The sequence below is a fragment of the Electrophorus electricus genome, chromosome 3, assembly GCF_013358815.1.
Source record: "Electrophorus electricus isolate fEleEle1 chromosome 3, fEleEle1.pri, whole genome shotgun sequence".
Classification (NCBI taxonomy): Eukaryota; Metazoa; Chordata; class Actinopteri; order Gymnotiformes; family Gymnotidae; genus Electrophorus; species Electrophorus electricus.
The window spans coordinates 13,023,319-13,050,009 of NC_049537.1; the positions used below are offsets into that span (position 1 = coordinate 13,023,319).

At 42.1% G+C, this 26,691-nt stretch overlaps 1 protein-coding gene across 6 annotated transcripts in view; it reads left to right on the forward strand.

Moving 5' to 3' along the window:
* Window positions 1–636: 636 nt before the first annotated feature.
* The window catches only part of LOC113571658 (cadherin-22), a 127,530-nt gene continuing 101,475 nt past the window's right edge, over window positions 637–26,691 (forward strand). For 4 of the 6 annotated variants that reach the window (XM_027000729.2, XM_035524607.1, XM_035524610.1 and 1 more), the window contains exon 1: window positions 637–775. The gene's annotated coding sequence lies outside the window, so the exon portion shown is untranslated. Of the gene's footprint in view, window positions 776–1,593; window positions 1,695–2,747; window positions 2,805–26,691 lie in introns of those variants that run through there. The other 2 variants (XM_035524604.1, XM_035524605.1) reach the window with 2 other exon arrangements.

Here is a 26,691-nt window from a genome sequence, read left to right on the forward strand (position 1 = left end):
CCTGTCTCGGTAAGTTCACCTCTGGGTGAGTTATTGATCCAGACCCCTTAGTCAGGTACTTAACCCAAGACAGCCACAGTAAATAATACTACAGTGGCTAACGCCCCATGTAGAGGGAGCAATGCAGGCCAGCTGAGATTCTTTTCTCCTTATTCCAACCCCCTTCCCCTCTCTCTCTGTCTGTCTATCGTTGTGTCTCAGAGGGCTGGAGAAGGATGAAAAAATGCCATAGCCCCTGTGTGATCCCTGTTCTTGGTCCCCTACCATCCCCCATCTTCTTTGATATATGTTATGCGTGCACACACACACACACACACACATACACATACACACACACACACACACACACACACACACACACACACACACACACACACACACACACACACACACACACACGCACACACACACACATTTATCTGAATCTGCTTTGTCTCAAATATTTTCAAAAAGTTTCAAATATTAAAGTTAAGCAGCAATAACCCGTCCCTTAAATCATTCCTGCTTTTCTCCCAGTCTCTCTCATTCCCCGACGTCCACCAGTTCTCTGCATCACCACAAGAGGCTACACGGGTTGCGCGCTGTCTGAATACTCTCGGCTGGAGAGTAAGGGCGCCAGTACCGGCGTGGCGGCAGAGGAGAGCGCATCGTTCCCCTACGGTGTCTACTCCGCCGCAGCGCACTGAGGATCGTGGCTTATTCGAGGGGCATCTCGAATTGCTAGGAACTCGATCCGAAAAAAAACAAACCATAGCTTCATCTCTGCTTGCTATTTGTAAGTAAGAGTCCATGTCTATAATTTAAACTGATTAAAACTGCATGCTTCTTTCTCCTCTGTGAAGATGGTAGTTTAATTAGAGATAAATGAATAATTTCTTGTATTATATTACCTTGGTACGCGATGATTACCAGGCATCAGATGACAAGTGATTACCGATAACATCGTTGATTTGAATATTTAACTTGTTGCCTGTACAATTTAAATCCAAAAGAGAACATTGTAGTTTTATTACGAGAAGTTTTTTAACTGACATGTGCCAACCAGATTTGACATGCCTCATTGGTTAGAGAAGGCAAGTTTGATTGTCGTAAAGTTGGAGCAACAGAGTAATTTTAACGCTCTCGAGTCTTCGAAATGATTAGTTAAGTAAAATCTAGTCGTCTGCATTTCAATTCATTTCGTCTTCATTTCATTTATATATATATATATATATATATATATATATATATTACTTTATTCTAGATTGCTATGATTTCTTAATGTAGACCAAGTCGGTATCGATATCATGTTGAATTAACCATTGACCGAGTCTTTAGCTGGCTGGAATATAGAATTTCTATAAACTCTGGAATTAAGCTTTTTACTGGTCGATAAATTGCATTTCGAGGTAAAGTATGGGATGCCGTGCGGGATTTTTATTGTAACTCCGCAGCCTTGCCTGACGATGCTGAGTTTCACGGTCGTAATTCCCTTGTAAAGCATGGATTCCGGAATTATCTGGCGAACATGCCACTTGATGCGCAGACTCTCGCACTGAGGGGGGAAGTTATTTGTTTGGACGCACTTTTAGAGAAGATTGCATACATCCATAGTCAGTGATGCACTAAATGAAGAAGAAGACTAAGAATAAATGGATTAACGATTACTTTATCTTTTCATTGCTCATTAAATATGCATTCTGCAGCTGTACATTGTAAGTAATAAAAACCTGGTTTTAAGATGATCTCATATGGATTTTCCACAATGAAGCGGTTTAACTTTTACACGTTTAAATATCAGACCGGCATCAGATTATATTATTGCTATAATGGTTACACTAGCAGCAGGTATTTGAGACCAAGGAGATGTAGAATATATACTAACGATTATCAAGAAAGGCAGCTTGTGGTGTAATGTCCTAGACGATTAGTATATATGAATTTTAAATCGAAGTGCTGTTTATTGTACGTGGTGAGATAAAGTCACGAGTGCGGTTACATCCACGTGGCACATCATAATTAGCCCTTAGAAATGCGCACTGGCGAGAAAAGTCATTTGATTATTGGAGAAAGTGTAAATGCGCGTGGTTACTCTTCACTCAACAGTTTTTACATATATTATTTGTTGAGAGATGTATGTGTTAAGGGATGCAGTAAGGCACGCTCTCTGTAAAGCGATGCACGTTCTCCCAATATCCCCTGTAGGAATAAAGGCAAGCATGCCCATTTCAAAGACTTCTCCAAGTAGCTCAGCCTTCTGTGCTGAGTGGGTGGCTTGTGAAAGTTGACTGCGTTTCTAATGGGGGGTTGTCCTATTCTTAAATCATCAGCGCTCATGGAAGGTAAGAGACACCTTCACCGAGCCCACAGAACAGTGCATGGCTCTGGGAGAAAAGTTTGGCTGTGTGAGCTTTGCCTTACCCCCTTGCCCACAATTTCTACGTCATAATTTCATTAAATCAAAAGATTTCGACAGAGAGCTGCTGGAGGACGTTGATTATGTGGTTCCTTTGTGAGGTAATGCCTCATTTTCCAAAATGCAGTACTTCCTTGAGTGCACTAGCAGCACTCTTGCATAGGAGGGCAGTCTGATGGGACAGTGCATGGTGAAGCCACACCCCTACCCCACCCCTCCCCAGTCTGTCGCTCACGTGTTCCCCTTGTAAATACAGGCAGGACACAGCCCACATGACCATAAATTGTAGATGCACAGACGGACGGCATATGGATTTGTTGTGATTTATGTCAGATGGTGGGCAGTGTGGCCGTCAGCTCACAGAAACGAGGGACCCTACAGTCACCGCTGCAGCTCTGAAAAATCACTGGTATGAAGCAGCGAGCCTTACACAAAATTGATTGATATTTACCAAGTTGGAGAATAAACCATACAGTAAGGCTGGTTGGGGGAGTTCCGGTGGGGTGGGGGCTGTATATGAGGTAATATGGGTTACAAATGAAGGAGGTTTTGTGGTTCCCGAAAGTAAATCTGTTGCTGTATTTTTTTAATTGCCCCAGACTCAGAGGACTGGAGTTGTAGGCTTACATCTATGGTTCTGCACCTGCTTCAAGAACCTCTGAGGCTGAACTTTATCTTAAATTATCCATTGTGTTACAATCTCACACCTGCTCCTAGAGCCATCATGTGCCAAAGGGGCTCACCCCTCTGCTTCCACACAGCAGTGTGTGTGTGTGTGTGTGTATTTGTGTGTGTGTGTGTGTGTGTGTGTGTGTGTGTGTGTGTGTGTGTGTTTATCCTTTCACTTAGGCAGTGAAGCAGTGCCAATCTTTCAGTTTTCTGCTGTTGTATAGTGGACACTGTTCAAGTATGTACAATAAATTCATCACAATAAATTCATCAGAAAAAAAATACTGGCTAGATATTTGAAGATTTTTCAGGTTTGTGGTCTAGTTTTATTTGGATAGAATTTTTATTCTTTTGTTGTTTTATTTGTTTGTGGACCACTTAGATTAGCATAATTAATGGAAGACCATGATCTATTAAATGTTTAATTTTATTTTCCTCTCTGAGTCCTTGCACTCATGGACTCCTGAAGACAACCTTCACTAGATGATGAACAGTGATAGGGTCCCAGGTTTTATGGCAGGGTACTAAAATGAGCATGTTAACAATCTTAAGGAGGATGCAATAAGTACAATACCTACCCACGGGCTTCCTACTAGCACAGTACTGTAGAGTACAAAGTGAACTCATCCTGCATACTGGGTGATATATGGATTTCAGCCACTTCAGAAATGCTTTTAACACTGCCAAGGACTTCTCAACAAACATAAAGTGCATTCCATTGTTATTTCCAGTACAGCTAGCACAACCCCTGCCTTTACAAAAACACAGATGGCATTATAAAGGATGAAGTTAAACAATGCAAATTACACAAAATAATTTAAAATGCTAATAGGTGTTTTACTCCTCCATGGCCTCAGTGACAATCAGTACCAGGGCTGGTAGCCTAGTTTTGCAGTACTTGTGTCAGAGTAGTTCATATGCATGTAAAAACTTCTGAGATGATTATAAGGTGAATTACACCTGGATTTCTCTGATTGGCTCTCTAGTCTAGATAGATTTCATCAAGCATGAACTGATGAAAACAAAATGAGTCAGAGTGATGTCATTTGCTTCTGCTCTACTGAAGTCATAGGAAAACCAGAAACTAACTTCGGTCTTAACTCTAACCATTCTTAACTTTTCGCATGAATTTGATCTTGCAGTTTCTTACAAATTTGCAATTATGGTGGTTTTATATATAACTGCATTCTATTTGTGAATTTTACTTAGGTTTCATTCTAGTCTTTATTTTAGTAACAAAAGTAATAATGATTGGTATAGTTATATCACATATCTGTGTCTGCTTCATTATAACTCTTATTGACACAATGCCTCCCTACTGACTGATTTAGTTGACAACAAAATGTCATTTATCAGAATTTTTATTTATCTTGCCGTAAACTACAAATTGTTGTTATTAAATTCCAGCTATGTACTCAATCATCCAATCAAACCAATATTTTCTAACAATGCTGACATCATATAAAGACTGGTTTATGGTTATGGCAGTTATAGCCATGCAGCCAGGAGTCCACAAATCAATTTTTTGAAGGAATATGTGTGTGTGTGTGTGGGGGGGGGTAAATTCAATAATTGCTGTTATTAATGTGTCAGGCTCTAACTACTCGTGCTGTCACTCAAAACGGCACCCTTGCAATTTGAGTCCACACACACACACACACACACACACACAAAGGATTCTCACATACCACATTATTATTGAGTTTAATTAATTATTAACATTTTGAATACTTTGGTGGAGCACGGAGGAGAATTAAGTGCTCTTCTGTGAGTTTGCGGCTGTCCTTTCTCAGTGTTTGTGCATAAAGTGGTACATAAGTTAACGCCACAGTACACCATTCTGCTTCCCCTCCCTCTTTCTTGTGATAAAAGACAAGACTGAATAGATTTCTTATTACTGAACCATTGTTTTGTCAATATATGTTTTTTTCAAGCCTTTCATTTGAATTGAGAAAATGTGCTGGACTGATTGTTAATTAATGAAATGCAAAACATATTAGATCTTGCTATGTGAAGTTCTAATAGAGAAAACCACAAGTGTTCAGAGCCAAGGAGATTCATTCAGGTTACTGACTAGTTTCTGAGTTCATAAGCTGTATATTAGATGAACTCTGCTTCCAGTTTGAGCGTTTCAGAGGCCTTATGCGGTTTATTTCTTTTTTGTCTCCCTGGCAATCATCAAGTACTGTGTTACCATGGCAATTTAGCTTGGCTGACGTTGGCATTTGTGAGAGGGAGCGGGCAGAAACTGTGCACCCTAGCATAGCATGCCGCCTCACTTTTCTACTCTTTGTAGGTGCAAAGCGAGAAGGCTCTGAGGTTTTCTTCCTGTAGGGGAGTGGCGGCGGTCGCTCAGCCAGCGGTTCGCACTTCACCCAGTGCGAGCCTTGGTGGCCTCCAACACGAGCGATTTCTTTTCCTCACGGGGCAATCAGTGGGAATTTTCGGTTGGAAATTACTGGGCTACCGAGCAGGCCTGCTGCGATTGTTATGAAGCCTCACTTCTGGGTCTATTTCACAGTTGGCTTCATAGAGCAATGTGATGGCGTAAGAGGAAGAAAGAAAAGTGGCCTTCACTCTTCTTGACATCTGCGCTTGGTCCCTTCCTCTCCATAGTGCTGAGCCATACTCCCCCACCGCCCAACCAAAGAGGTATATTGACTTTAAATGCCACTGCATATTGCATGAAATCTGGTGGTCAAAGAGCACTTCCAGGGCTAAGGATTCACTCTGGATGGGAAATGGGAATAAAAGAAACTTGTGGTGGCTGTTGCTTTGGGATTTTGGGGTTGTCTTGCAGATCTAAAGCTGGAGCGTGGGGAAGAAGGTGGGGTGTAGGAGTTACTGGAAACTCTCAACAGCAGACCTTGTTCTAGCCTGATAATAGTTGTAGTTTTTTAAACTTTCCCTATTCCAGCCCAAGCCAGACTGCCAATCCTTTTGCTGATCTGAGATCAGTCTAATATTGTTTAACAGCAACCCAGACTCCTGACACAGATACAAAACTGTACTGGCCATAGCTAAGATCAGAACTACATTTGTGTGTACAGCACTTGGTGAGCCATCAAAGCAAGCTGTCACTTCTTCCAAAGAGAACTCATTGGGCTGAATTATTGCTCGTCAGTCACCTCTATCTTTCTGGAGAGGAGGACTATTATGGGAGAAATTCATATTTGATTATGGTGGTCACAGACAACTTCAGAGAGGCCTGCAGAATCCCAATCTCAGAGAAAGGGCTGGTGCTGGTGAGCCGTTCAGGCTAGCTTTTGACATCATGAGTTCTTGACAAGCTCTGCCCTCTCTGGCCAGCTTTGATCAGCTCCACTGACAGTTTGCCTCTGGGGTCATCAGGCTGTCCAGACTCTCTCTCTCTCTCTCTCTCTCTCTCTCTCTCTCTCTCTCTCTCTCTCTCTCTCTCTCTCTCTCTCTCAAGGTCTCTCCCTTTCTCTCTCGCTCTGTAACTGTTTCTAGTGCTCTTATGGTCTTTGTCCTCCTCCTACTATATATTATTATTTTTTTCTTTTTTACCTTCTCTCTGTTTCTGTCTCCCAGCCAAGGGAGCACCTTCTCTCTTTGTGTTTCATTCTCTCTTTCAGCTCTCTAAAGAAGTGCTGCACCATGAAAGCTACTCAGATTCAGATCAGGTGTTTATGTTGCCCTTACTGCAGACATTGTCCAAGTTGGAAGTCATGCTTTTATCTTGTTCCTTCCTTACTGTCCGAGGACAGTGTATGCTATACCTCAAACACACTTCAGATTTAGCTTAAATGCTCCTGTCATTCTAGATGGGCTGCAGTAACTTCCCTGAGTAGGACTGATAAGGCAAAATGATACCATGACGGACACAGCTGACACCTACTACAGCATGCAGTGCCTCATTCATGTCAGCCATCTGAATATAATGAGTGATGTGGAGAATGAGGGGAGAATGCTATCAGTGGACAGCACTGCTTCCATATCAGTAGACTCTTATGTCATAGGACACCACTGCTTCCTCACTGAGTGTTACCTCAATGAACATCTCCTCATGAACATCTGTACAAATTATGTCATTAACGCAGGCTGAGAAATGAGATGGCGCTGTATCTTGGACTGACCGCGCTCAGTTTGTATATGGAGGAGAGTAATGTCTAGGCAACTTGAGATTCTTTTCTTTCATAGACTCCTCTCAAATGTCAATGCAGTCTGCTGCTATATACCTTCAGCTTTGTGTGCTCAGTTGTGCCGTATCAGAAGCAACAGTTGTGCAGGTGAATAAGCACCACTAACATTGTGTGTGATTTAAGGTGTTTGGTGGCTTTTTGGAGTTGCCGTTGGTGACAGGGTTTGCCCCTATCTTGCAATACCATACTGGCCTGCATGACTGTCCTGGGGCCTGTGCAGTTACAGGCTGAAAGGATGTCACTGTGGAAGAGAGTGGGATGGGCTGAACTCAGCAGGGTGCTGCAAGGGGCCCATGGTAAGATTTCCATTTGTGGCTAAGTGGGAGGGAGGGAGAGAGAGAGAGAGAGAGAGAGAGAGAGAGAGAGAGAGAGAGAGAGAGAGAGAGAGAGAGAGAGAGAGAGAGAGAGAGAGAGAGAGAGAGAGAGAGAGAGAGAGAGAGAGAGAGAGAGAGAGAGAGAGAGAGAGAGAGAGAGAGAGAGAGAGAGAGAGAGAGAGATTACTTTGTCTACTACTTTGAAACAACATAAGGCTGGTGGGCTGATATATTTCAGGCATTCTTGAGTGTTACCGAGGTGGGCGTGAAAGAGGAATAGACAGTGGGCCAGGACTTCTGAACATAGAGGAAGCACTCGTGAGCACAGCACAGCAAAATTTAGTGCTGACCCAAGTTGCTGATCCAAGTTCCGGGACACAAAGTATCACATGTAGGAGGGCTGGCTCACTTTAGCTTTGTAGCACATATTGACTGTGTGGCTAACTAGGTCCAGATCTTAGACTAGCATTTCCACTGCCTCCTGAATACAGATGTTGGTGTTAGTTATGAAAGAATTAATCATCCTGTGTGTAAGAGAGTGTGAGTATGGATGACATGCATTACCGGTGTGAGTGCAAAATAGGCCCAACCATATAAATGACTTATGACAATGGATCAAATGGGATTATGCTGGTCAAGTGGTCATGTAATTATGCATGTGCACAGATTTGAGTGTGGTGGACTCTTCAGAAGACATCCCTCCTATCGTAATAGTGAACAACTCCATCATCATGTGGAGCTGCTTTTATACATTGTGGTCCTTATTATGCCATACTAGACAGGATTGTGTTTATAAGTTAAAGCGAGATAAGGACACATACATATACCAGTGTGTGCTACATTGTGCAACTGCACATGCACTCATTGCATTGCACTCAAGGCTTGTGGCATATTCCCACCACTGTGAAAATGTTATGATACTGGTGTGCCTGGTTTTCATGGTACACAGCAGCATGTGCACACCGACCTTAATTCCGATACAGGATGGGATTTGCCCTGGTGATGTGCATCTTGGAGTGATTAAGCCCAATGCCACGATGTGACGAGCCACTGGGCTCCTGTGTGCACACTCCCCCCTTTTGTTTCCAGCCATAATGGGCTATGTAAGTTAACACCCTAGAGACACAACAGCACTTCGTAGCTGCGTGTGGATTGTCAGAGTGCCCCAGTTCTGGGCACTTTCTCTCCCGTTTGGAATGCAGAGGGCACTGGATCTCACCACGGAATGACAATAATCGCTGCGGCCTTCTCTCCTCTCACTCCTCCCTCACCTCATTGCCTTTGTCTTTCTCTTTCTCTCTCTCTCTCTCCATTCTCTTTCCTTCTTTCCTCTGTCTCTTGCTTTTTTTCTTGCTTTGTTTGTTTATACAGCAGTGTCTCGGAAGCCGTGAGGTGACAGGCTCGGCTTGTGTTGCCTGCGTTTCGCGTGACAAGTCAAACTGAAAGCGCTAGTGAGGACAGCCAAGGTCTGCTGTCATACTGTTGCACGGTGGATTTTCCGTGATAATCTGGCCGGCCCGATTTGGCTGGTCTTTCGTGGTAGGACACCGCGCTGGTAAGATGCGCTGTAGCGCACTGGCCTTTCTAAGCCTGATTTCGGCCAGATGCCTCATTTGCGCTGTCCGATCCGATGACCTTTACGTCAGTCACAGATGAAGAGTTGGAGGCACTGGGACACTGGCCACCACTCCTTAATGAACACGTTCAGGCCTGGACATGATTCACTTTGTCAGATGAAAATTTAAAACCCGTGGCCCAGTTCAGAACAGCATCAGACTAACACTGACAAACTGAGGCTCGGGCAATCTGACTAAGAATAGGTTCAAGGGCCATTCGAATTGTAAATGATGAAAACCAATCTTTTGGAGCCTTAGGATGAACGAAGCATTTATTGTTATTTTTCAGCCATTAATATTTCCCTGTTTTAGACATCTTGCAGCAATATACATATTTCATATTACCCTCATTTCAGCTACCTAGTTATGCAGGAGAACTACAAGGTAAAACAAATGAGGAAATTAAAATGTCTTGTATTCTTTATCAAAGCAAGTAAGCACTACCTTTCTAATTTACATTATTTGATTGCAAGGGACAAAAACGCCACCAGAACAAAGAACTGGCTAGGGAACATTTGTTTGTGGCTTAATTGCTATCTTAACTTCGTTGAAATGACTAAAAATACTTTTACGGCAATGTAAATGGTACCTAAAATAAAGAAATGTACAATTTATCATCATTCTTCTGACATCTCAGTCATCCACACAGATGGATCTTTCAAGTAACCTCCTTCATAACAGCAGTCAACACTGCTAGCTCACACTCGCAATGTAAATGACATTAGAGAGAGACATATATGGAGTTTGCCATAATTGGTTCAGTGGGCTATTTCGCAAGGCAATGAAATAAATGGTACAATAATTCCACTTGTGAAGATAAGAGCTAGGGGCTTAATTATGGCTTTATCTAACGAGGTTCAGTGTAATGTCATGACCCCAGTCTGTTTGCAGCTGATGACTTATTTCTCTGTTCTTTGCAGATACACTGTGCATGCAAGTCCTCACGCAAGGCCACAAACTCAATATAGTGATACGGAAACTTAGTGCAAAAAGTCTAGCTGTCATGGCCTTGTAGAAATCTTTTAAAAGACTTTTAATGCTTCCAAACACCAGAAACACTACAACTTACATGGTCTGTCTGTTTTCCAAGTTTGCATAACAAATATAACATTTGCTTATTTAGTTGTTATTTCCTTTGTGCTTTCAGTGAATGTAGGAGTGTCTGTGTCTGCCTCATACTGATGTAAACTCTTCGAACGCATTATTAGCTTCTAAAAACATGAACATTGTGATTTTATTCTACGCAAGTGCACAGACGAGGGTCTGAAACAGACTGTGGAGAGTATTCGTTTGTACTCTTTTTGACATGAGTGCCTTGACTGAAAAGAGGTCTAAATGTAATAAAACATTTTCAGGCTGGCCATAATGTAATTGTGGGTATGAAATAGGTCAGATAATGCCAAGCATCACTCATCCTGAGTGATTTGTTATGCAGTTTAAATGGCTTGTTTGATCATTTCTCTTGGCCAAAGAACAAAGAATGTGCATGAAAGAGCCTCCCGCGGCACATCACAGTTTACTCTTTCAGTCTCCCCGTCGCCACGTTGTTCTGTGCTTCCTGATTCGTTTATCTTAAGTTGCACTATGGTGGATTGTCTTGAGCTATTCTGTGTTTTAATTTTATTTTTCACCTGCACAGCTCCCTTGGCAAGCTTCTTTTCAGGCACCCTGAGCTCTGCACTTGGCCTTTGCTTTTTCGCTGTGTTTTGTAGATGACTCAGTCCTTATTCCACACAGCTGTACAACACACATCGGTTGTCTGACTACTAGTCTTTCTCTCACTATAGGCTTAATGCACTGAACTCTTTGTCAGAACTTTCCAGAAGTCCTGCGTTTAAATAGTTCCCAAGCCAGCCTTGCACAAATGTAAGCCTAGATGAGCCGAAGGCTTAATAAGGAGAGTGAAATTAGAGGGCAGTGCATGCAGTTTGATGGCATGAGCGTGTGTGTTATTTTAATTTCTCCTTTCCTTGATCTGCTTGTCGTGGTGATTGAAGCCCTTGGGGGGTCTGACCATGTCTGACCATGTGTGGTGAAGCCTCCTAATATCACATTGAACAGAACTGAGTATCAAAAGCAAGGGCCCTTGTTCCTTCCCTAAACCAGCCAAGCTAATAAAATGCTCCCTGCTCTGAGATCATAGTGCATTTGGAACTACCCACTATATTTATCACTACCCACCTTATTAGAATCATTTATTTAAAAGAATCAGACTATGGGTTTATGCCCTGTTTTTTAGCCATCCTACAGCTCTGTCAGTGGTCAGTTTCTGACCAGGCCACTTGATCACTGTTGGCTGGATATTTTTGGAAGGAGGATCAGTCACAGTGCAGCAGTGACACTGGCATATGGGAAAAATCCAGAAGCATTAATGGGCATGATAACAGCACTAGACCCACTGGCATTTCAGCCCCAACTACCGTGCCACTATCATGCCACTACCATGTTCATGGAAGTGGAAATGCTGATAAAGCTCTGCCACCCAAATAATATCCCATCAGCAGTTGTCCTGCAATCACAAACGGTCCAGAGATAAACGGGAGTAGGGATGGCTGACCAAGTGTACACAATAATTGTACACCTACAAAATGCCACTATTATATAGGTGCAACTAAAAAGTAGCTGGTAAGCGTAGGTGCAATGTGGATGTTTCTAATAGCATGAAGAGCACCTACTTAATTCCATGTCTCCTCAGCATCTTGCCTCTTCTTTTTTGTTGAAAACCCTGTTCTTGCTCATCAGTGCTATGCAACCAGTGGACAACATCACCGTAACCACCATCTGAATCAGGCGTTTATTGCCATCCAGGAGTGCTGTTGCTGGCATGAAAGCGTTACTACACGCTCAGCATCATCTTGGTCCATTTCTCAGCTCCCTTGTCGCCTCTTAGCTAAAATGTCGTGCCTGGCTAACAGACAAACTCTTCCTTGATCTCTCTGCTGAGAGAGAAAGACACGGACAAATTGTTAGCGAGAGTTGGCTTGGCCGCAAAGGGAAGGGCCTTCGTCAGAGAGACCTCTGTGTTCAAGAACAGAAAAGAATAAGGATTTGGGTGATTTGTTTGCTACACTGGGCAACAGTGTTGCTTGGGATTTTGTTGATGATAATTCCAAAAATCCCAGACGCAGAAGTTGTTGTGATATGCTATTGCCAAGATAATGATGTCATACATTTTTTGACCAGTCCTTAAATTCTAAACAAGAATATTTTTCACAGCAGCTCATGTGCTTGGGATAGCCTAGAACGGCACACTGTAAGACTAAATAATTTTCTCTTCTAATATGAGTTGGGAAGTAATTATGTATACAGTGCATTTATTTGAAGAAAGATCAGTGGTGTTTTGATTTTGTTGCACAATGTTTGTTATGAAAAGTACAGAATATGTAGAGCATCTCCCCAGCCTTATCTGACATTCTTTTATCATTTTCTTTTTTTTTTTTCAGATAAATTCTTCATTCACTTATAGTCTTTATTGTTTGAATGTAAGTGTATCAAAGGACTTGCAAAACTTGCCACACTGCAGTGCAGGAGTGTTCAGTATGACCAAGCCATGATCAAAGAAGTACTGAAGAAATACCACATTCATACTCACATTGCACATTCACTTTTCCTCCTTATTTTTGGTGTAGTCCATTTGAAGCAATTAGATTCAGGTGTTTTATTCTGAAACTGACAAGATACACAGGAGTCTGTATATCCATATACCTCTTTCTTTCTTTCTTTCTTTCTTTCTTTCTTTCTTTCTTTCTCTTCCCCTCCCTCCCCCCCCCAGCAACCTGGATGCTAAATAGTGCTCTGTCTTAGCATGCAGTTTCCGTCCAGTTAGCTAATGGCCGTTTCCTGTCGAGACTGCCGGCCCTATGAATCAGGGACTGTTAATGGGCCATCAGTGATGCGGCTCACGCTGGCTGGGGCTGCGCCGGCCAGGCTTGGCTCGCTTCCCCAGGGGCCCTGCCTCTGTGGCAGCTCCATTATTCATTTCTCAACCTGGGCTGCTGGGGCCCGGTGACACCTGAACCAGCACAATCGCAGTCAGGCAGCGGGAGACACCCTGGCCCGGTCTGCTAGCAGGGGTCGATTCACACGGACACCCTGTAAAGTGGTAGCAATACCCTAGATAGTCTCCTAGCTTGGCAGCCTCAGATACCGGAACACACATGCGTTAGCGCATACGTCCTGGCTTGGAGATTTGAAAAAAATCTGGGACATGCTGGTATGCCTGTGTTGAATGAGCTGAAATATATTCTCATACGGTGTGTGTGTAGAACCTAGCCTTGGGTGTCCACAGGTGAGGACACATGTCACCTTCTCTGCTGAGATAAAAGACGTTCAAGGATTGGACAGCATAATATATTCTTTATTAATGATTGTTTTTATATTGATCTGTGCTATTCTGGTGTCAGCAAAGGATGAAAATTCTATATGAGGCCACTGTGTGCTGTGAACATCAAGACCACATATAATAATCGAAATATAGTATTTTGTTTGCATCATTCAGCCCTGTTTTAGTGTCCCTTGTGTTTTCATATTTTCTTTGTAAACCTAACCATGTTACATATGAAAGTAACATAATAATAGTTATCCTGCTGGTTGTTAGATATTGGTTACTGAACTTATAGCCCATTGCAGTGGTCCTGCAGATGTGTATGTGGAGCAGATTTTCAATATACCAAAACCTCCTCCAGATGTACAATTAAGTGATTGTTTAAACTGTTCAGCTCAATTGGCTGTGGAGGCTGTTTCTTGCTCAGAGGCTGTTACACAATCAGCCACTGTGTCTGAATTTGGGACAAAATTTAATTTCTGTTAAGAGCAACATTTGTCACAAAGAATGCTGTTCATGAGAACAACAGAATAATTCCAGATTGGAGTACAATTATGTCTGAGAGAGAGAAAATGAGAGACAGAGACTCATTCATGGGGGAGTGTTTTGGATGACGTACAGTAAGCACTGTGCAAGGACATTCTTTCACTTCACTTGAAGTTACCAAATGTTCTGGAAACTGACTACTTATATATAGTTCAGAAGAACACAATCCTAAGAAAATACTATCTACTGTCTGGATCTGGAGATCCTTGATGTCCTCCACCAATCTCTATTGTTCCTCCCATTTGGACTTGCGGGTATCCAGATCATATGTCTTGCAAACGTTCCTGTATGTGATCCCTGCCACTCGGATGTGTCTCTCAGTGTACACTTTCCCTGCTAACATCTTTTATCCTTGTACTAGGAGCTGGATTGTCTTAGAGACCCCTTTGCACAGTCTGCATCTTTGGTCTGGTCTGATGTGACATACGCTTCGACTGACTTAATGCTTAGTGCTTGGTCTTGTGCTGCCATGTGTAGCATCTCTGTGATGTCCTTCAGTCCTGCCTTTTCCAGCCATTGGGTGGATTGTCTTACGTTAGCCACCTTTGCTACATGCTATTGCTCAATCTTTGGGGCCATTGTTCGGATCTATTCATGGATCTTCTGGGTCTCACTCTGGATAGTGGATCTTACACTTTGTAGGCCCCATTCCCCCTTTTTTAAGGCTGGCATACAGCCTTTGGAAGCTGGATCTTGGGTGGAATGGGCATATGTGTTTATGGCTTTGATCTTATTGTTTCCGTTCAACTGGCTTTTGAGGACATGCCTTACCCTATGCAGCTACTGGGATGTTGCTGTCCTTCTCATCTCTACCTCATGATATTTGCAGTTTTCCTCCAGGTCTGTTATACCACCTTGTGAAAGTTCAATTCTCTATGTCCTGATCACTTTTCCTCTTTTTATTATCAGCCAATCACACTTCTCCAGTCTGAATGGCATTCCTATATCCTTGCTTTAGATCCTGGTCAGCTGGATCAGAGAGTCATTGTCCCTTTCTGTTTTGGTGAAAAGCTTGATGACTTTCATGAACAGGAAAGACTGACGATAGTCCTGCTCCAGAATCTGTACTTGTGCTCAATCTTATTGAATATCTGTATGAGAGGATTCGGGCCTATGCAGAATATCAGTGGGGACAGGGCATCTTCTTCATATATACCCCACTTTATGGTCACTTGACTTTATACAGGGCAGGGCATTCAGGGATCAAGGTCAGAGTATGTCAGCGGTGCAGGGTGAGAGAGGAGCGGGGAGCAGAGAGTTGCAATTTCACCCAGAGCAAGGTGTGGGCTTGCATAAAAATTGAGTGTGGTGTTTTTTCTCGCTCTAAGATCACTCCAGTACCACTCTAATGCAACATGCGACAATAGCCCATAATGACACTGCAGTGTTCATTTTAGAAGCTTGGACTTCTCTAGGTATTTTCACAGAGACCAAGAAAATAATCAAAAAGTCCCTAATTAAAGTGCATAATGGTGAATACAAGTACGGTGAGGTTATCATTACCACAAAGGATTCATTGTGGAATCTAAAAAGGTATGTGTCTCAAAACCATGACATAGTTTTCCATCTACAGAAACATGTCCCTGCATGATGCATAGTAGGCTAAAAATATTTATTGGACAAAAATTTAGAATTGAATTTTTCTTTCAATTCACTAAAACATGACACATTTTTACAGTGCTTTTTATCTCATTTTGTTAAGCCAAGTACTCATGTACTCATATTGTTTAATACATATTAAAACAGATTTTTTCCCCCTTTCTTCAAGGATGGGGAATCAGAGACAATAGAGCAGAGTTGGAACAGAGCGATCCTAGAACACTTTGAGTGAGGAGCATAACTGTCTTCCACTCCACTCTGCTTACATACTCTGATTCATATGTGGCATTGACTTATATGCTTTCTTATAGTTGAAATGGGGAATGCATGGGTTGGTCTGTCTGGTCTTTGAATGCAAGTGGACAGGTTTGTGTGCTGCTTCAAACCTCTGATGTTGTTACCAATCCATTTGTGAGCAATGCTTATGTACATGCACCTGATCATTGGTGGCTAGTATTCCTCACTGGAGCTTCCGTGTTGTGAACATGCAGGTTATGGGGTCTATAGTTAGATGGCGTTTGGCCCTTGTCCTTCATGACCAGTACTGTCCTGCCTTGGTTTGGATGGGAGCTACTAGTTAGCAGATGACAGTAGGCAATGCAGAGCTGTTAGTTTTTTCAAGCAGTAGACTTGGTTCATGTCAAGACATGGTGCTGCCCAGTTCTTCATGTTTTTGACATGTTTCCCTCTTAGGCATCTGCTGTTGTAATGCAGACTGATACCTGCTCTGAGAGATTGTGGTGCTCTGCTTTGAAATTGTTTAACCAATAAGCATTACAGATGTGATGTGTGTTATGCATGTTAGGTGTTACGTGATGATTCATTCTCCCATATCCTTTTGCAGTAGTGTTCCGCTTCAGCTCTGGATGGATCCACAGTAAGGGTTCTGTTGCACTGTAACTGAGAGTATATTTTGAAATGTTCTTTGACAAAGTCTTTTGGTCGCTGATTCTTTTGTGTATCTCTGTAGTCTGGATGCCAGTGCTTCTAGCCTTTGTTTAGCAGACTTACCTATGGGCCATCCACTGAATTTGTTCCATATGTTTAATCTTTGTACCCTTCTGGAGCTCTGTCAGTGTGCTGACTCCCACCTGAGTTGTCTTTATCTTGGTTTCCAGATTTTGTTTCCGAGAGGGACAGTAGAGTTTGCCTGTGGCTTGTATGTTGTAGCCTAGGGTCTCAAGTATAACTACTGCTGCGCCACATACCAGTTTGTTGGTTGCAGTTTGCTGGTATTGTTCTTACTGCTACTTCATGTCTGCCAGCATACTGTCTGTTGGCAGCTTGCCACTAAGTCAGAGGAGCCTACAGCAGTGCCTGTCAGTACTTAGCTTAGTCATGATCATGTTCGGCATGTCTGTAGCTGGACTGCACAATGTGTTCAGTGTACATCCTATTTTTCCTGGATGCCTTTTACATTCTGACTGTTCTGTCTTAGATGCAGTAGGTGCTGTATCTGGGCAGTCATATTTCCCCTATTATTTCATTCATCTTCTTGTACATATACACACTCCAAAAACTCAGAAGACCTGAGCTTTTATATAAAGAAAATATATTAATTATAAATTATATAAATTATAAATATATTATATTAAGAAACTAAACAGTACATATTTCACTGCAATTGCATTATTAATGCCCTTTACCAGTGAAGTCCCAACAAAAGATAGATCATACCAGGGGGCTGTCACCTCCTTCATTAATTCTATGTTATGTGTCAGTGAACTGGAAAAGTAAAAAAAGTCCTTCATCACATCTCTCTGATCAATCTTCAGCTGGAACTTCCACCCTAGCGTAGTCATTATGCTGAGCTTGATTATTTGAATATGGTGTGTCGTATATGTGTTTTTTGTGTGTGTATGTGAAAATTTTAGCTTTTTTTTTTACATTTTGACAAGGCAGCCACCAGCACTTCCTTACCCAGCACACTCAAAATGGAGCCCTGCTCTATCCTGCTGCAGTAGGTAAAAGCCAGACACAGAAATATTTCCTCTCTCTCTCTAGCTAGCTCTCTTTCTGTCTCTAGCTATCGCTCTCTCTCTTTTTGGTCTTTGATTCCTCTCCTTCTCTCTCTTTCCTCTTCAGAGACAAGTTATTGTTTTTCTGTCATATATCTGAAAGATGTCAATAAGCGATGTTGTTTTTTAAAGCTCTTAAGGGTATGATTTTAATGTTGTTTTTTAATGATACATTGTTTCTGTGCAAGGGGAACAGGTCCACTGGGGATTTGCCACAAAACCCTGGGAGACTGCTGCTTTAACTCATGTTCCCTATTGCAACGCATATTGCAATTGCAATTCTCAGAGCTCAAACCATGAAATTATGCATAGTGGGGTGCAATTGAGTGGAATACAACAGAAACAAGTTTTTAATTCTTTGAGCCATTTAAAGTGAAACTAATTTGAATCACTGGTTGATTTGCCCAAGACACAGTGCAGCACTAGTTTTGGACGATACACTTTCAGTGCTTATAGGGGAGAAAATGCCTGTCAAAAAAACAGCGCCTCTATCTGGAAGCAGGGAGGGGGTGGGGCCTGAAGCAGCTACTAAAATCCAAGTGCACAGTAAGCCATCTTATGAGTCACGTGCCTGAACAGTTTGGAGGTAAACTAAATTTGAGGGTGTTGAAATTTTCCTGAGTCGTTACTTGAACATGTTAATGTCTTGGGGACAGCACAGTTCTACCATGTCCCAAACACCAAATACCTGAACTTGACAGCCCTCTATCTTTTCTCTCATGTCCTACCTTATCTCTTTCAAAGCATCACCCTGTTGGCAAATTGCTCTGGGACCATTTGGCTGAGGATTTTTTTTCTTGTTGTTGTGTTTTTGGCCAGTGCTACAAATTGATGTAATAACACAAGTTGACATGGATAAGTTGTTGTTTTCCTCTCCTCTAAATCTTTACAAAATGGGGGCTATCAGCGTCAGCCTCTAGAGATATAGCTCTGTGCTCCTAATCAGGTTGATTTAGACCTTCATTTTTAAAGATATATTGGGTTATTTCTCTCAGTCATGGAGACAGATTTATGCTTTCATAGTTTTATGGGGGAAAAAAGTGTACATGTCCATGGAGACACGTAAGCGACAGACTGTTAACAAGGCTAATTCTGGGAGAGATAAGTGGAGTTTTGTGACTTAATTAAACTGCTTTGGTTCAGGTTATTTTTTATTTTCAGGCCAGTGGGTGCATATGGATATTTTTTGTTTGTTTTTAAATATTTTTGTTTTCATTTTTTAACGAATACATGGCTTTGTACATTATCAGAATATATCCTCCATGTGTGAAGGTTCCCCATAGCACAATACACACTCTGACCCCTATGTCAGATACTTTTAAAGGTCCATGTTCTCTGGTCCCATCACCTAATGCTATGTTTAATTTTCAGATGCCTATTTTGGTAGTTTACCTATAATATGAAAGGTTGCCCCAATAACATTTCATGTGTGTGAAATTTGGTAGTGAAGATGCATTAAATTTACATTACTACCATGTTGTCCATAGCCTGGATAAAAGCACATAGCCCTTGAGGCTGAGCAGTCAGAGAGCCCACACTGCTAGACAGCTTCACTGTCACACTCAGGGAAGGATTGTTTTTAAGATACATCGGTCATACTGTTTTGTTTTGACAGACGAATCATTTATACAGCTCATCCTTCACCCTTTTTCCTCATTCTCTCTCTCTCTCTCTCTCTCTCTCTCTCTCTCTCTCTCTCTCTATCAAATTTGCTCTCTCTCTGTATGTCTCTCACTTTCTCTCACTTTCTCTCACTTCTCTTATTCCTTTCCCCAGTCTCCCTGGCCACAGATTAATGTTTGACAAGTCACTGAGCAAGAAAACACATTAATTGCTACTCAGTGTGGAGAGGTATCATGAGGGCCTCTGTTCCTCCTCATGAGTGCCACTAGCCTGGGTAGGCAGAGCCTGGGGCGCTGCTAACTACTGCACCAGGGTTTTGGCAGGCGGGAAGTGTGGGGTGGGAGGTGATACTCCTAATAGGGCGAGGCACATTTTGGGGCATGCCAGAGCAGTGAAACCCGCGACAGAGGCTCGACAAAAAGCCAGATCATCAAATAACACGATGATCCAGTCTGTTGTGGCAGGCTGACAGAGCCGCTCTACTTTGGTCCGCTTCAAAGACACAACTACTCACTCTGTGAAATGGGTGTGTGCATCCCCCTGCTCCCTCCCCACCTACTCGTCACATTCTGATTGGATGCTGTCTGTGATAAATAAACAAGTGGGAAAGTGAATTAAGGCTAGTCTAAATTCTAAAGCCAGTGGAGCTTTCCAATTAAACATGCTTTTAAGTCCAAGCCTGGATGGTAAGGTTGGACTATCTAGGAATTATTCTTGAATTTGTTACATCTAAAAAGTCACTCAGGTAAGAATGATTGAGCTAATGAAAGTAGCAGATATAATAAATTGAGGAAGAATTTTTCAGTTTTCCTGATATGCCTAAACTCAGTGATGGCTGGCACTGAAATACTAATAAACCACACACATTCTCTAGAGGTCTGTCAGAAATCTGTTCTGTCAGAATAATTTTAAAATCATTATACACAGCAGTACTATTTCGATTTTTAACATTTTTCTGCTCTGGCTGTATTGTGTGCAGAATTGCTCTAAACCCAGTGAGCTGGCTGTTAGAACTGTAATTAAGAAACTATTTTGGAATCTGTTCCAAAAAGAGTCAGGCATTTCTTCTTTTTTCCAGCATGACAATTAGCAAACTAACAGTTATCATATGATCTGGAAGTCTTGCAGAGGGAGTGCTATGGTATGGATTTGCAAACGGCCTTCCTCGTGGTCACTCTGTTGTGCTGTATGCCCATTTGGACATAATGGCAAATATCAATCCTAGTGTGTAATTACAGGAGGGCAAGGCAATAGAAAAGAGGATTATGGGAGATAAATGGAGGAGGTCGGAAAGGTCTGTGATATTAACTCCTCTCTTCCCTCTCCTCTCCAGCACACAGCTAGAGCAGATAAGGTGCAATGCAATTTTCTCCTCCCTGATTGAATATTTGAGTACCCGGCTCAGAGTAAATATGGTTGCTGTGACTGAAAGTGCCCCTCACTCCCAAGTCATTGTGGGTATGGACTCAGTAATAAATGCATGGTCAGGTTTGGTTTGGTTAATTGTTGAAGGATGAGAGAGAGAGAGAGAGAGAGAGAGACAGACAGAGACAGAGAGAGAGAGAGAGAGAGAGATCAATTGCTGTTGTTACAGGGCTGTCAGGAGTGTATAACTAGGCGATTCCTCCAAAGCATTCAAGGAGGGTGTGTTTTTGTGTGGGGTTAGGGAAGTGTGTGTAGGTGAGCATGCGTTCAGTGTGCCTATGTAATCTAGATTCAGAGGTAGACCGTGTGTGTGTGTGTGTGTGTGTGTGTGTGTGTGTGTGTGTGTGTGTGTGTATGTGTGTGTGAATATTTAGAATGTATATGTCAGTAGGTTTGAAGCTTTTGCTCCTACAGGGATTGGCTCAGTCAGATAGAAAGGGGAGACGATAATAGTGGTTGAAAACTTTTTATGCATGTACTAGTTTGGTGTGTCTGTGTGATCTAACAGGTATGTGTGTGTGAACTCAAGGCAGATGGAGGCCTGAAAACCAAAACAGGTCACTTCTCATGGGAAACAAATTCCCATGGGAGCAGTTATCCCTGCAGTTGAAAGAAGCATTTTAATGAATGCTGTTTCAATGCTCTGCCTCCATTTCATTGCAGTGTGCTTGATGCCATCAGCTTGAACTCACCAAAAGCAAGATGATCATCGAAGGATAGCTTTTCTGTTTTTCAACGTAGGACCTTATTAAAATCTCTGCTTCCCTTCATTTATAATTGGAGCACATCACTGATAGCTTCAGTACCAAAGAAACCTTTCCATACTCTGACGCTTCACTCTGGGCACATTCTACGGGTGATCATTTAAGCTTTCAAAAACCTCTGCAAATCTCCTTTGCAAAAATGAGGAAACTCATAGTAAACCATGTTTTCTGTCAGTTTTCATTGCCTATATTTTTCATAATTGTAAATCTGTTCTTTTGGCAACATCCATCCCAGAAATGGATAGTTTTGCTGAAATGTAATGTTGCTTTTTGAAACATATTCAAAGGAAAATAAAATGCACAAAGATTTCCCATTTTCAAAAAGGAGATAAGCTGATTATTTAAAGTGTTAATCTCCACATTTTGGCTGTGTTTAAACCCAGAGAGGATGAGTAGTGGTAAGTTTAGCATTACCAAATCAGTACAACTGTATTATTACATTTGTGCTCACCATAATTATAAATGACAGGAAACAAAAGTTCTAATAAGGACGGCAGCAAAATGCTGCAAACCTATCTGTTAAAGAACTGTTCTGCTGCGTGCAATTCCATATCACTGCAGCCTCTCTCCCAGAATGCTGTTTAACAGTCACATCACTTGAAATAACCTTTATTAATTCCTCTCTCCATATTAAACCATTACACAGTAGTGAAAGAGCCTAAAAGAGGTGTGGTGAAAATGCCATTGTGTCTTCAATGACTTCATTCTCTCCAACGTCTCGCTGTACTGACCTGATGAATTGCTTTTTGTAAAGGGTAAAACCTGTGCATGTTCTCCTCACATTACAAATGAGAGTGGCCACAAGCTGGGGGGTGGGGGGTGGTGTGGGGACAATTATTGGATGTTCCACTCAATGTTCCGTGTCACCTGGCTAATGCGGTGGGAAGAAGGAGAGCAGGAGTGTGAGAGCTACACCACACTGGCTTTCTGCTCCCGAAGCACAGGAGAACCTTGACACTGTTGTGGTGCGCCTTGGATGTCAGAAGAGTGTTGAGTTTCCCACGCTGCCCGCCAATAAGATCCAACTGTTTGACTGAAAAGATCAAACGGCATCCAACATCCAACACCTTGCATTTCTAGATTCCACATTTGGGCTGGTCTCTGATGACTGGGGCACTGTGGACCAAACCGATGATGAACAAGTGGGCAGGTCTTATGAGGCTGAATGTGTACTCTGCTCACATCGCAGCCAAGATTGTCTGTTGATGTGGCAGTATGTGTTGGTTAGGAAAACATTGCTGAAGGGCATGGATGTTCATTTGCTGTAAAGAAAAGAGACTAAATTATTTTCTGAATCAAATAATAATAATTGGCAGTAACTTGTATTAAGCTACTTTTTTTGTGCTGTTATTGGATCTTTTTGATACTCGTGGGTTCTGCACTTTAGCAGTTAATTTTTGAGTTTGTTTCATTTCCATATTCATTTTACTGACATTTAATTTCCATTTTATAAAATAAGCATGTAAAGGAAAGACAGAATGCACTTTAGGTTCTGGGCGTGTGACACATTAGTGATTACCGAAATTACAGAATAAGGATAAATAATTTAAAAAGCCTTTCAGTGACCGCATCACAGAGATTGTGCTATCACTAGTGTTTACCCTAGAGAGGAAGTCAGTCGAAGGAAAAGTGCAAGGTGAAGAGTGAGGAACTGTATCATTCTGCACAGTACAGTAAAAAAGAATGAGGATAAAGGTGGTGGAGTATTAGAAGGAGGGGACTGGGGTTGTGGATCTTTATTGTAGTTGTCCATCTTTTGTGGGTTCTGTTGTGCCAGTCCTCAAGGTATAGTCAGATCAATATCTCTCTATCTCTCTCTGGCTGATAGATACCACCGTTATCCCCCTACTCCCTCTCTGTCTCCCCCCCTTTGTGTCTCACTCTCCTCTTTTCACTGCCTTCACTGTCATTTTCTGTGGCTAATGCACACCAAACAAATGACAGTTGTCTCAGAAAACAGGGCGGAGGACATCTCACAGTGTGTCTTTGATGATGAAGAAAACCTATTTCTCTTTCTTTCTCAGCACTGCTCTCTCCCCACTGCCTCCTTGTTTTGGACTCTATTCTTATACACATTAGAAACAAAAAATTCTGTCCAAAGCCCACTGAGTATAAGGTTAACAGGACTGAGGTGGTGTTCTAGCGGGAAAGATGGCATGACCCCTATTGCCAGCAGAGACATTAGTCCCACTAAGAGTGTTGCTCTCACCCTGATGCCCAGCCTCTGTGAGGGTAATGGAGCTGCAGAGCTTCATCTTAACTGTACCTATGTGCTCAAGATAGAGAGGAGGTTACGCCTGTCAACCTCTTTTCTTTAGGTTTTAGTGCTACATCATCCCAAACACCGCCACCAGCCCGAAATTTCAAGTGGAGATGGCAATGACAACCCTCTTCTCAGAAAGCCATGCCTCAAACTATTACATTATCATTCAAGGCAAGAAATCAAAGATTTCCATTTCCCGTGTGAGGCAGCCCTCTCCAGCCTTGGGAGGTTTTGCTCTTCTTTGTGGGCAGTCATTGTGTTCCAGCATAACGGCTAGATGTGCCTTCACAAATGGGTAATCAATACCATCAATAAGGGTGCATTACAATGAGTGGCTGGTCTTGACCCTCCAGTCCCAGCTACGGTAAATCCAACAAATCTTCAGGCAGTGCCACAGGGCTTCATCTATCTGCAGTTTTAATTTTCAGCAATAATTTGGTTACAAACTATTTTCAGTTACACCTAGTGCTAGAGCTATATATTTAGTATAACTCTAACTTTCTGCCTTCCATCATGATTTATTTTATGTTTCATAGTTTAGATTCTATTGCATGTCACTTGACAGAATCACACTGTATGCATACAGTTTTTTAAAGCCTGAGCAACATCTTATGTTAATTGTTTTTATTTAATTGAATTTACAGTAAATTACCTTTTTAGTGGGAAAGCTTTCTTTAATTGTGTTTTGTTGTACTCAGAATGGAGTTTGCTGAATGGGTGGCTGTACCTTCTCATGCATAAATAAAGAAATTTCTGCCAAACTGCTGCAGCGCAATGATGGCAAGTTCACCTCAGAGAACTTTAATTTTGAAAGCAGAATTAGTCTTGCCATGGGGTCACAGTACAAATGTCTGCTTAATAGAGCACAGTACCTGCTCAGCACTGCTTCTGTCTTTCATTACATTTGCTCATTAGTGCTCATTTGTAAGCAAAGTGGTCATTGCTTCTCATTGTATTGAAACCTTTGGTTAAAAAACAACCTAAAACATGCATGTACTGTTGAACCCAGGCTGCACTCACTACTCCAAAAATATTTATGTAAAAATATTAGGCCTTGTGGATCAATGGCCTTTAAGGTTGGATATAAAGGAACTATTCTTTGGCCAAGGGAGTGGTAATGTGGTGACGGCATTTCCATCTGTGGGAGCTCAGACTGCGGAATTAGGTCTACGTGCGTGATCGGAGACACAAGTAGGGAGAAAATGCCAAACTTTTGCAGCGGAACTCTTGAGAAAGAGTTCTCCATGTGCCCAGGACCCTGTTGTGCCCACACAGTCAGAGAGGCAGCTTAGCTGAACAGGTTGGAGATTGTCTCCTAAGCAGGTTTTTTTTTCCCCTCCAGATGAGACCACAGATACCTAGACTTAGCCCGCAACCCTCAAGTAACTGAATAAACACAGACCCAGACTGAAATGGAGCAAACAGAGGTGGTCAGGTCTACCGTGCTGACACCAACCTGGGACGTGGCTTTTGGACAAACCTTATGGATCATGAGGATCACGAGGAAGAGCTTCTGTTTTGCTGTGTGTGTGTGTGTGTGTGTGTGTGTGTGTGTGTGTGTATGTGTGTGTGTGTGTTGGGGCTATAGGTAGGGCTGGGTGGGGTATGAGTGTGTGTGCCACTCTGACTCTTACCCTCCAGCAAGCAAGAAAGAATGAAAGAAAAAGAAAAATGTAACAATTTTCCTTTTTTTAGATGCATTTAGACAATTGAGCACTGTTCGCACGTGCTCTTTGATGCCATCATCTCGGGCCTGTCGTTCTGTCAGAGCGAAATAAAAGCAGAAGTCACAAATGTCCAGCTTGGATGGAATAAACAACACAATTATGCAGATGTGAGTGGTGTGCTTTTATACCTCCCATCCCCCTTTCCTTGATCCCAGAAGGCGGGTGAGGGGATGTCTAAAGTCGTTCTGACACTAACAGAGCGAAAGCGCCAGTCTGCCTCTCTCCGAAACGCATGAAGAAAAGAAAAAGAAACAGTGGATTGTTGCTCAGTGACAGCCTGCGAGTGGTACTGGCACATAATGCCTCAGAACCCAACTCTCGTGAAAAAGGGCTTATACTGTGACAACACCCAGTAGACGCTCACGTCCGCGTGGTCTGAACACGGCTCAGACGTGTGTTTTGCTGTGTCGGATTGATTACCACAGATGTTTGACTTTAGCAATCAGATTACTCACTCCCGACTTGCTGTGACAAAATAAAGCATGCCTGGACCTCAGCCATGTAACCAGCTGTGAATGATCTCAATTATTCGGCCCACGTCAACTGCCAGTCACTTAAATAATTCAAATATTAACTTGCCATCCTACACATGGCTGGAATCATGTCATTTTGACCCAAACAGTGCTTTCATTAAAAAAAAAACCAAAACATGTTTGTCTTCTTCAAAATGTCTGGTTGTATGGACCTGGTCTTTGGTATTCTTAGTAGAATATGCACAAAAATATTTGCAGATTTTTCTTTACCACCCAAGGTCTCATGACTTCACAAATGGTTATTGTAGAGGCAGGAAAAGTGGTATTCAAAAAATTCTATTATATGGAAAATGTCAGCAAGCGTATGGTACCGAACCTAGATGCAGTGACTTATGTTCACTCCTGGTTGCTTGGCAAGCATAACCGAACTACCCTTTTAGTGTCTGAAGCAACTTAACTGCAACATATTTCTGTAAGGTCTTAGATGTTTTGTTTAGTCTATCAAATGTAATTCATCCACAAACTGAAGGCAAAGAATGTAGATTGTGGCACTGAAAAAAAAATATTGTATGAACTGAATGTTGTGTGTGTTTGTAGGTCTATGTGTGCATGGATAATCATTCCATGTATTTACTATGTGAATTCCAATTTCATCACCATTTCTAAGGAAAGATGGTAGAGGTATCTAAATTCTTCTAGGGGCCATGCTTTTCTCAAAGCAAGAAGAACTCTAAGGTTTCCACCACACCTCTGGAGTAAATCTAATTAAATG